Genomic DNA, 13,148 nt, shown 5'->3' with positions numbered 1-13,148 from the left:
CGCCCCGAAGATCACCGATGGCAGAACGGCGAAAGGGTGAAAAAGGAGGGGGTACCACGGTGCGTTATCCCGTTGGAGGGGGGTGGTGGTGAATCGACGGGAAATATAATCCGGTTGCGGGACGGGAGACGGCGATGCGTTATCAGCTGAACCGTGAAACTGATAGGTGTTGAAAACGTGGGAAAGGAATGGTTGCGTCCTCGCGTTGATGAGATCAGAAGTACTGTCTAGGTGAATAAGTGAATCCATCCATTGTCCCAGGTGGATTTTCACGCTGTCTGATCACTCACTGTACACTCTTTTCCCGCACTGCACGCGCTCTCCTGTGGACTTGCAGTTCGCCACACATACGGGCGCCAAATGTCGCATACCCGTCTCCGTAGAATGCGTGGAGACGTGGCGGACGTCGCTCGGCCGTTTTCTAGTGTTGCCCGGCGCCAGCTCTCTCGCGTAGAGCAGCCTCCTGCGGGGAGGCAGGGGTGGACCGTCCGGCCCGTGTAGCTGCCGAGGGACGTCTCGCGCGCTGGAGAAATGTGCGGTGCAGGCTAGTTGTGTTAGTCCACGTGTTTTGGCCCGCGGACACGCCAGATACAAAACAACACTCACGCACACGGTAAATAAAACGATAAAAAAGAGATTATACACACTATAGAACAGAATCCAAAAGCGATAATAGCGGCGAGTTTATGGAGCGTCTCGCGGCCGCGTCTAGCCTCGAAGGTGGCTCGCACGGGACTGGAGACCAGGACGCCGGCGCACTGCTCTCGCGCGCACGGAGCGGAAGTGACGTCATTCCCAAAGCCGCGGCGCGCTGCGGACAGGGCTGTGATCCGGGCTTTAACCCAGAGGCACGGAGGTACGACGTCATCTGTAAAACAAATTTATAACAAATTAACAAACAATGCTTAATCATTTGCGACTATTGTTTGAATAATGAGAAAGGTTGAAATTATGACCATGCCCATAATACTATACTAAGTTATGCACTTTAGCATTACCACCAAATCAGGAACACCACCACCGAATTTCAGAAAAATAGACCAGTTCTATAGCATGTAACGGTAACTGCTCTTTTGAACAATAAATTTTAACTGAACTGAAAAAGTTTTCCCGGCTGAACATTGGTACAAAAACACAGCGTATTGCATTACTCACAAGTCAATGTTCAGTATGTAATGTCCAGTAACTCTAATTTGCAATGTAGGGATTTTAATATAACTAATGGAATTATGTAACTTAATAGCAAGTAAGTACAAATAAATATTTTAAAATCCATATATGTAAACTTCTTGAAAAATTGTGTAGATATCATCCTTCATGGCATGCTATTACACAGTCTGTCAAATGTATGATTTGTGGAATGAATATGTGTTGTGTATTCTTCTAAATAATTTTTTTATGCATTCAATGAGAGTGAGCTGTAAACATTCACGAGACATAATGTGTGTGATTAAACACGTGCTTGAACAGTCTTAGGAGCAGGAAATGAGGGCTAATTCAGTTAGGTTTTGGTTTGCTATTTTGTTTATTTGCATCAAATCCAGATTATTCCTGTATAGTGAAATATACACAATGGTATTGGAGAAGCCACGTTTTACAATTAAACATACATCAAATAATACATGTTATCAATTAAAATAATATTTTACATAATCATAAGATACTTACATAAGTATATTATAATATAAATAAAATGATGACATGTTTACATGGTGTGAAACATTTTGAGCAGAGTACAAAGATCAGCAGAACATAACATCAAAATTTTATAAACTATTGCCATGTGCCCTAACTTGCTATTAGCATAAAAAAAACTTATGAGTTTAGGTACTTATTTAAAAACATGTTATGAAATGAAAATTTTATTACAAATCATATTATATATTTACAGAAAATAAATTATGTTAAGACTATTTAGGGAGATGTACTACATAATTACAAAGATAAATGCACGAGTACTCATGGGTTGGTACTCATAGATACTCACACAAAAAAAAAACATTTTTTAGTCCTACGACTGGGAGATATACTCTTATATTTCTAGAACTCTCAATTATTTTCAATAACACAAATGCAGTACCTACCATCTTGCTTGGTTAAAATATAACTGAACAGCATTGTTACTAAGCTTTTTATTCTTCAAGCTGTTACAATATCTTTATGAAAAACATGCACACTTACTTTGTTAATATATAATTTATGATCTATAGAAAATACTTAACAACTTAATAGTCTTTAGGCCAAAATACAAACGAAACTGTAATAAAACTTAAATAATGGAAGGGGAGGTGGAAATACATGTTAAGTCCTAGTACCAAATGTCTATAAAAAAAACTGTATCTGGTATAACAAAATAACTATTTTTATGTGTCCAACATTATTTTTCCCCTTCAATTATTATTGTTATTAATGCTGGGAAATTAGTCACTTTCTTATTTGTTCCTGATGGCACAATGGTATTTAAGAATGAAAGGAAAAGTTCCTTAAGTGATAGCAAATAATTTCCAACCCAAAATTGCATCAACCAATCACCAGTCTGCTGTCCCTGAAAATTGGTTCAAAAATATTGTTTGTTTAATAAAATTTATGTAAAAAAATGTTCGATCATTTGTTGAGAACACCATCACCAATCTTCAGAACAATATTGACGAGTTCCATAGCATGTAAGTGATTTTAGAACAATAATTTGAAATGAACTAAACCAATTTTCCCTGCCGAACTTAAGTACAAAAACACAGTCTGTTTTAAAAATTATTATAAAAATATTATGCTCAATCGTTTGTGTGCAGTTTAAAATAAAGAGAAAGCAGATTAACTATTTACAGGAAGAATAAACCCTTCAATACCCATGAACCCTACTCAGGTTTATGAATTTTTAAAACATTTTTTTATTCAACTACATCACTACCTACTTCCTAAAGGTTTAAAAATTCGGATAGTTTAATATCTATTATCATTGATAACAGATTTTTAATTTCATAAAAAAAACTTCTTTTGAACTGATATTTTAGTGCATCAGTTCATAATTTGCAAATATACAACTAAAACAGCCTTAAATGTATATTTGCACATGGCATATTTTCTGTGCGAAAACATCAATTAATTCTAACAAACATCCACAACAAAAAAAACCTATAACAGTGCATTACTATTAAATTGCTGAGTATTCTCATTTAATAATGAACAAAGGGTCATCCCAACATCTTTCTACGTATCTAAGCACCACAGACCTGATCCAGGAGATTGCAGATGATAGACAATCCCTCTATTGAGTTCTTTATACATAGTAACTTTTCTACGAAAAAACATAATAAACCTATACGTATAGCTTACTTGCCACTATTTTGACAGCCCTGAAGGTATTATGCAACTGTGGAAACAGTCGACTTATCACTAAATAACTGATAATACTTTGGTTGCAAATAATAGGGTTATTTGAGCTACTATGTTATTTTGAATAAAAAGTAAAGTTTAGCTAGTGTACTGATTATCAATTTTTAAAGTGTTCATTTTTATGATAATCATGAGACAACATTTTCATGTACATTTTTCAAGTTGTTTGATAAATATACCAAACAAAATATTGCGAAGGAAAAACTGAACTAATAGATAAAATAACTCGTTTACAGAAACTATAGACAAATAAACTCACTAGAATTTAATTTTCATAACCCTACATGGTAAATATGTATAGATATATAAACATATTACATGTACACAAATCAGCAAGAAATAATTACAAAATACTTATGTAGCAATGCAGCTTCAATGAAATGTTTCTCGCCTACGAAATTACTACTTTTTAATATAAAGTCCTTCCTCGGAATTGCTGCCTGCCACAACAATCGGCGTTGTTCATGTTTGGGTGCACTGAACACGACACTTGTCAAATGAACGGTCGCAATTTGTTTTACAACCTGGAGCAAAAACGCGATTTGGCATTGTACAGCACGATGAATTATTTGAACTTGGTTAAAAAAATTAGAAGGTTCACATTACTTCAAAAACTGCCTCCAATAACCTCTCCACCATCCCGCCCCAAACAGAAAAATCAACATTACTCAAAACTTGCACACTTCAATGTTCAGTTTGGTGCGCATACATAACTTTTTTAATATAAATAATAAACATCAAAAATATAAAACAACTACCCTTCTTGACAAACGAGTATTTCTGATTTATATAAAACAATTCCTATTGTCAACACGCTAAAACCGGACCACTGTCTTGTGGCGCCAGCGGCCGTTTCATGAACTAAATCAGTCAATAAGGGGGTCAAGTTGAATGCATGGCAAGATAGACAAGTGTCCAGACCTGTAGTTCTAAGGCCGTGGTCCAGGGTTAAAAATGACTCTGAATACATTACATTTGTCCCATCGCTAATCAGGAGTAACTTTAGACTAACTCAATGGAAGATGATCCATGGTCCATGGATCATCTCCAGATTACACTGGGACTGAGAATAACCTTCATAGTGTTCTTAAAAGATTTTCCACTTTTAAAAGATAATTTAGTAGCAACAGTTGTGTAATTTATTCACATCGCTCATAAATTAGCACTGTATTTAAATCCATAATTAAATTATTTTTCATGGTCACTATAGTTTATGTACACACTAATAGTAGACTACAGCCAGCATGGAACCCAAACACCACGACATCTCTCAACTTAATTGTACTTTGGTTCTTAGAAGTAAGTAATTAAACATTTAACACACATACGCCTTTATGTACCTTCAATTCTAGAGATGGTTGGATTTGTGTCTGCCTGCAGTGCTATCATCCTCTCTTCTTCCGAATCGACAAGTTTGATTTTTTTGTTTCCGGTTTTCTTTACATCGGTTTTCTTCTTCAGACATGTTTTCATGTTGTTTACTTTCTTCATTAATGACTGCGAATCCAGCTTCTTTCCATTAAGTCCTTTGTATTTCTCCAAAACACTTGCAATTGCTGCATTTTTCTTTTTCTTAATTTGTGGAACTTGTGATTTTGCCAAAATGACCGGACAAACTCAAAGTTGTTCAGCAAATAATTTCAGCTCGTCGCTATGCAATACACCACTATTTACCGTCTCGCTTTCACTGCTTGAAGACATTTGTTGCACATGATCTACAACTACTATGAACCAAACAACCTCACGTCATACGAAACCAGTCTCAACTGACTAAACGAGGTATATTTATAAAACCACAAACTGCAGCGTCATGTTGTGACTCACCGTGAGTGTAGATCCTTTTTTATTCTACCGTCACCCGCGGTCTCGTGATCGAGACCCGGGGTGGTCCTAGTGGTTTTTAGTGGCTCTTAATGAAATCTCCGGCGGGTGCCAGGCTAATTCGAGGATTAACCGAGGTGGTCGTGGGTTTTTGCCCCTGCGTGTTCCACTAGGATCGGCGGCTGTTGATGGTGGAAGGGAGTCCCTGCTTTTAATACGCACTGGCCCTAAACAGTGTAGAGGACTGTTATCTACTTGTTCGGGAGGCGTCTACGAAATAAAGAAAACTGTATTTAGGTGCTGGTTTTTAATTCCACATCTCACAAAGTGTGGATAGGCACAAGTTACACACTTACACTTGACAAAATACGCTTGCACTACACACACTCGCACTGAATAATTAATTACATGTTACGTTGCGGCACTTGCAAATAAGATCCCTACATGGGTTTGAGGGTCGTCGAAGAGTTCGAGTGGATTAACGGCCACTCCCGTGATGAACTGGAACTAGCTTCGTGCCTGGGCTCACCTGTGTGAGTCGCGGGCCCACCTGTGTGAGTCGTGGGCCCACTAAGGTAATATTAAGAGACAAGTCTTTAAGTTTGTAGTTGGCAGGCGTATGCTCGACGAATTATATTAAGTTCTGTTCGCGGGAGTCGGCCCGGACTGTAAAGTGACTGTGTCGCGAACCGTTGTTGCGCGACGAGCAAAAATTAACGTGGCCGGGTTAAGCCCTGCACCGGAAAAGGGCACGGGGGCACGCGGGGAGAGGAAAAAGAGGTTTTAATGAATTATGATATTTACCAGTGTGAAGAATCAGGAGTACAAAAGTTGAAGTCTCCCCGCGGGATCACACGTCCACCCCGGCCCATGAGTAAAACTCTACTGCCGCTTTGTCCGGCTTGGGAGGGGGGTGGGGGAGCGCCATGACGCGCCGAACTTTCTATTGTGCCGTTATTCCAAATTTATAATTATAATTAGACATTATTATTTCTAGAACCCTCGTAACTTAATGACATCTGTCTTAATTAGTTGGCGGAAGGCATATAATAATAATAATACATAATAAAATTGAGATTAATAATATTTGAAAATAAAAGTCAAGCTGGAGACTGTCTGTCACTTGTTGACTACTCCAGTGGCTATTTGTAAGTAAAAACAGGGAGGTGAATTAGGTTGATTTATGCTGTGGTTAATTATTGGTGGAAGGCCGCAAGGAATGTTCCGGACGTTTATTAATTGCGGTTTCCCACGGGGAAAACCGCTGCATCCCTACGACGCACTTTCACTCTTAAGGGTTGTTATGTTAATTAAAAATCACTTAATTAGTCACAGTAATTAATGATGTATAAGAACTGTTTGGCGGAGTTGTCATATGGGCGTAATATGTGAAAACACTCACCGACGTCGACGGCTCGCTTGACTCACGTGACCTGTGCTAGGGTTGCGTTCCGCTAGCGGGATTTAATACTGGCAGGTGGAGGCCGGGCTTTATGGCCTTCAGACGGACGACAATACTCTTGCAGAAGCATTTCCTTGGAAGTAAAAGGTTTTCATTATTAATACGGATGGAAGGATTTGCTTTTCCTACTACCTTTTACTTTTAGCAAGACCTTTTCCTTGCTACCTTTACCTTTTCAGCATTTACTTCTTTTTATTAATATGGCCCAATGTTTTAACATGTTTTCCGTAACATGTCCGGCTTTCCGCACCTCCTCCCTCCCTGTACCGGCACCTCAAAGGTAGAATCAGGGAACAGCTGATAGACGTGTTAGAATAGGCCTATCAAAGCATCGACACAAGCTTGTTGCCTATCTCAAGGATCCGTGTTGCTTGAAAGTACGCCCCTCAACCTATCCGGCTGACGCCAGGCAGGTTTCTCAGGTACACGGGGTCAATCTAGATTGTCCACGTGCACTTACAGATTCTTTAGGCTGATGTTGTAGTCTTCTAAGCAATCCGCGTATAGGGAGAGGTGTCACTCGCATTAACTCGGTTAGGGACGGTGAACTACTTCGTCCCAGGTCGTGAGATCCACGAGCACCCACCACCGACTGAGGCTCAATTCAATTGGATCAGACCGTGGCAGGCGCTGCACCACTGTGCTGGCCAAGATTGTTCCCGAATGCTTCTGCTGGAACGTATGCAATGGTACCAGTCCCTACCACATCCCCCATGGTCTCGTCGGAGGTGGTCCTCCCACCATCCGAATGTCTCCACCCTTGTGTCCCAGACATCTAAGGAAGATCCCTGCACCCAACCTTTAGGCCTGTGTGCTTGGTCGTCCCGTGCAATCATTGGTGCTTCGATCCATGGTTAACATCCATACCACTGGACCCCATGCACCTATGCAGCCGTGCTTACACTGGCAGGAGGCGAGTCACCCCGCCCACTGCAGCCAGGTCAGCAATCTGGGGGTCTCGGCATCAGCAGCATTTCTGCCACACTTAGCCGGCGGAACACTTTACAGGCAAATGCTCCCACTAAGGCCGATGTGCTCTTCTGCAGAAGCATTTGAGGCAGTGTCATTTCACCCTCCAGGAGCCCAACCTGGAGGCACAGTTGTTCATGCAGGTCCTCCATCTTCCCACAGTTGGTCAGAACATGGTGTATGTCATTGTTCTCATGGCAGTACAGGCAGAGTGGTGTGTCCGCTAGCCCGGAAGTTACCGTGACCAGTTAATATCTGCGCAAGCGCATGGGTAACTTGGATGAACCCAGCCCGCACGCGATGCCGCACAGATGGGAACACCGCGTAGGTGTGCCGCCCTCTCTCTAATGTATCCCATCTGAACTGCCACACAGCGAGACTGTGCTCCTGCACCAGGTGTTCGCGTGCAGAGGTCAACTCTTGTTTGATTCTGAGGCAGGCTAACACCCCATGTTCCAAAACTTCAATATCCAGGGGAGCTACACCAGCCAGAACAGGTAGAACATCACTACCCACAGTGGCATACGCCTTGGTTACCGCAAGAAGGGTTGCCCCTTGTGCCGAGAGCAACTTCCTCTTTACGTGAGCCTGGGTAGCCTGCCGTGACCACACTACTACCCCATACGTCACAACTGGGAGGAAAACACTGCGGTACAACATCATCATTGTTTTGAAGGTCAGACCTCCAGAACTAGGAGATAGTTTCCACAGGCTCTGAAACACCTATGTCGCTTTCTGTGTCGCAAAGGTTACATGAGGTAGGTACGTCAGACATTCATCCAGCAAGACCCCCAAGTACCGGTTGGTCGTCACAAAACCCAGCCTGTTGCCAGCAAGCTGGATCCGTGGATAATGCGACCATTTCCCCTTGAATTGGCCACGCAGCATCATGCACATGGTCTTAGCAACCAAGAAGCGCAACTTTGCAGCTGCTCCCCAATCCTCGATTGCCTGCATAGTTGTACGGGCCTTGTCTTCCAATTCAGCTCTGTATTCGCCAGGAATCAGGACGAGTCCATCGTCCGCATACTCGAAGGCTAGGCATCCTGGGAGCAGCAGGATCCTGAGAAACCCATCAAACAGGATATTCCACAGCAGGGGACCCAAGACAGAGCCCTGGGGGCATCCCTTGGTGAGCGACTTCTCGACATCACAGGTGTTGAGCCTGAGTACTCCTTTTCGATTTACAAAATAGTGTGCCAGCAGCTGATGTAAGTTTGCTGGGCATCCAAGTTCACGAAGCCTCTCCAGAATCCCGGGCCACCTTGCAGTGTCAAAGGCACCCGAGATGTCAAGGATCACCCCTACCAGGTATTTGCTCTGACACACTCCCACACAAGACGTGACGCTGTAGAGAGCGTTATTAGTACTCAGCCCTTTGCGGAACCCGTACTGGCAGACAATAATGCCATCAACAATGTCCAAGAAGACAGTAAGTCGGCGACTGATTAACTTATCCAGCACTTTTCCAAGTACCGGCAGAAGTGTCAGAGGCCTATACGAACCAGCTTCTCCCTGGTCTTTGCCACCACCTTTGTACAGAACCCGGATCTCCCCAACTTTCCAGCAATCCGGGAATTGACCATCTGTGAGACACTTAGCCAAATCTAACAGTGGAGGAAGTAGCTGAGTACTGGCCTGTTTCAGGATCTCGGTTGTGATACCATCAACGCCCGGGGCCTTCTTGTTTTTCTGACTCCACAAAGCTGCCGGTAATTCATCCATGTCAAAGTCGGCCGTGTCAGCCGCACCCGTGGGGAGGCCACAAGACTCCCTCACAGGAACATGCAGAGGGAGATCCTCCCTAGGATCATCATCTGGCAGAAGCACCTGCAAAAGTTTAACTGAGCTAGTGAGAACATCCAGGTCCACTGTCTCACATTGGCGCAAGCTGCAGAGATGCGTAGATGTTCTATGTTTACCAGCTGCTATCTTGTAGACCAGTCCCCAGGGTTCTGCGTTTCCGGTGACCTCCACGAAACGGCGCCACGAGTCAAGCCGGGTAGACCTCACCAAGTTCTTATAGCGATGCGATCGGGTGTTGTACTTCGCCCGTGCCAGCTCCCTAGCCGGCTCACGTATACGGTTCAGGGCATTCGCTCACGAATAAGTGATAGCCTGAGGTCCTCCAACTCGTCCGTCCACCACTGACTGGAGGCACGGGAGTAAGTTCGTTTTCGCAACACTGTCTCAGTTGTTTCCTGGATTACATCAGTCACCGCCTGAGTCACTGCCGATGCACCAATCCACAACTTAAGTCAGCCTCACGGGTGCGAAACTTATGTCGCAGGACGTTGTCAAAACGTCTCCAATTGGTGCCCTTATGGATGTATTGGGACCGGGGGACGGTACGCACCTCCATCTCCTGGCCAGGTACACCATGCTGCAGCTTAAACCCGATTTGTCTGTGGTCACTGGAGGATTCTTGCGACACTACACAGTCTGTTATCTTACCCTGTCTGTGACGGGTGCTAAGCGTCACATCAAGTGTTGATTCAGTTCCGTGCACGTCGGAGACATACTTTTGCAAATACCCTGGATCATTTTGAATGTAGAGGTCATGGGCAAGGAGAAACTGGGTGACAATAACCCCCTTTTCATTTGTCATGGGGGAGTGTCAAAGTTCAGCCTTTGCGTTCACATCTGCACCAAGTATTACCCAGTGGCCACGCAGAGCCCGAAGGATGCGTTCCCACTGAGCCAGATGTTGACCGATATTGTAAGATGGCCTGATGTATGACGATGCCACAAGGACTGTGTTATGGTACTCGTCTCTCTCAATTGCACCACCATATGGTATGGGGTGGAGAGCCCCATGCATACCATCATGTCCAACTTGTCATTGCGCACAACCACAGCAACCTGGGGATGTTCACCCAGGAAGGCTTTGCGCCCACTTATTCCAGGGAGCTTACCATGGGCTGAGTACGGCTCTTGGAGTATTAGCACATCTGGATTCTGCTGTTGACAGTTGGCCTCCAGTTCGGCCGTGACCACAGACGACCTCTACATGTTGAGCTGGACACAACTAACCATAATCGATGCGAGAAGCCTCCATTGTTATGGCTTTAGCCAGGACAGGGCAGGTCCGCGAGGAGGCCATATGGCTGTGCTCTCTGATCCCCGCCCGCACGAAATTCGCACAACACTCCTGAGCACCTTTAGGGCACTCAGTCCCACAATGTCCACACTGAGCCTTCAGCTTACAGGCCGCCGAGTGGTGTCCGAAGCGCTGGCAGTTGTAACATCGACAACCTTGCAGGAGGTGTACCCTAGGTACACTCTGCGCGCGTCCAGTATCGCAAGTTGAGCTTTCGGGGAGCACTGCAGAACGAGATGTGTCTCGTCCCCTGTCCGGCTGCCCATCTGGCGCTTGATCCGATGATCTTTGCAGAACTCTGCCAGTGGGATGACATCCTCCATGAAGTTCTTACCGTGGATGTGCTTGCCTATTACATGGGTGGGCAAGTCTCGGGGCACATCGTACAGTAGCACCTCCGGCATGAGGTGCTTGGGTTCATGCACCCTGATTTTGTCCATTGCACGGCCAGCTGCGTGCAGAGGGCGATCATCGTGGCATCATCGGCGGCCTCAACCACTACGCCCCCACGTGCCATGGCGCGCATACCCTTAATCTTCAGTTCGTTTTCCACTCCGGCCAGTCCACTCTTGACGACCTGTTGCATGTCCTTGGATGGGGCAGCCTCGTCTACTGGGTAGACCACCATTACTTTTCGTGCTGGCCTGATCTGCACAGGCCCAGCCGCTGCCATGACTTCAGTAGCCGGGCTCCTGCCGGCAACACCAGCGTACGACCGTTTTCGGTCGCCCGCTCCGACCTTAGCGGCAGTACTCATTGCACGAGCGAGAAATATGTTTGCATGGACTAAACGGTCAATCGCATTCTGCATTTGACACACCCGTGCCCCAATCTCGCGCGCAGCTCCGCTGGTGACCCGCTCGCGATCGGAACAGATGCCGTACAGTTCCGCCACGAGACGATTCACCTCTAATGCCTCACTACTGAGTGCAGATGGAGCTGTATCCAACTTCCTATGCTTTGTCTGTTCCTGGGCAGGAGCCGTTTCTGGGGCGTACAAGGCTCTGAATCATCTGCACTACAGGGGGTTTTCCCCGGGTTCCATCTGTGGAGGGGCCCAGCAGAGCATCTGTGGCCGACTCCTTGTGCAAGCCCTTTTCCTCTTCTGCACCTCGCTCCAATTCTTTGGGTCGCCTTTCCTTTATAGATTGTTTCTTTTTGGCCTCTTTCCATGGCTGTTCCACCATCTAAACCATCTTACCGCCGCGAGACCTACTTGGTTGCTCCGAGTTGTCTCTGTCCGCTGTCGTCTCGACTTCCAATTCGGTAGGGGGGCGAGCCGGAGATTTTTTGTGCTCGCCCACGTGCCAGTTGGTGGTCTTTGAGCATCCACGTGCTTTTACCAGGCTTACGTCAGACCCCGCGCTCCTCGTCGGGGTTCATCCGGTCCCCGGAGTTTGCAGAGATGGACAGATCCACCTCTGCGCATGCGCCTATCCCTTGTCTCTCCTTCGCAGTGACAGGGAATCCTTTATTGGAATTATGGCAACTCAGTTCTGGCAGAGACTGGTTGGCTTATCACCCGCCTACGTTGACATTCACTACCACGTGGAGGTGGAGAAACTTAGCACGCAGCCTGTCCGTACTTTGCAGCACAGGAACACTTGCTGTTGTACACCAGGCCGTAATCACTAAATAACCGCGACGCTACCAACAACAACGAAGTGCAGGAATTCCCTAGGCTTCCGCAAGCAGGAGATACCCCCAGAAAACCACCAATGTTTTGACAGACGGACAGAATTTTTGGGTCATATGATTAGCTGCAAGACACATGATTGAAGAATGCACAGATGAAACTGATGATAGTGAGTCCAGCCTTACTTTCTAGCAAAAGTAATTAACTCGGTTTTATTGGTTCTTAGGGAAAACAATTTACATACACATTTATAATAATATTGTTAATTTGGTTTTTGATTACACAATGATAATTGGGTAATGATTTTTATGATTAAGGCCATTAGTTATATAGAAAAGGATCTACTAGAGAAATGCATCACATATCAGACAAAAATTTCATCATTTTAGTACAATGTTTATGAAGTTTCAAAAGGCTAGTCAAATACAAACAATCTATATCTATACTAATATTATAAAGCTGAAGAGTTTTTTTGTTTGTTTGTTTGAACACGCTAATCTCAGGAACCACTGGTCCGAGTACATTTATCGAGGAAGGCTATAGGCTATATTATATTATCAATAACATTAGGGATCCTTACTAAAACTCCAATTTAGAATCAAATGTGTTGGAGGGGGTTAGATACAACATGCAGTACACGCACGAAGTGTGTGTTGACAATGCCGCAGGCGCTAGAAGTTTATTTCCTATTGCCTATTAACATTGTTGCCACGCACTAGATGCCTTATCATTCTTAATTTTCCCATACAAGTAAAAAACACCCGTGT

This window comes from Bacillus rossius, chromosome 6 (assembly GCF_032445375.1).
Source record: "Bacillus rossius redtenbacheri isolate Brsri chromosome 6, Brsri_v3, whole genome shotgun sequence".
NCBI lineage: Eukaryota > Metazoa > Arthropoda > Insecta > Phasmatodea > Bacillidae > Bacillus > Bacillus rossius.
Note: the sequence above shows the minus strand (reverse complement) of the source record.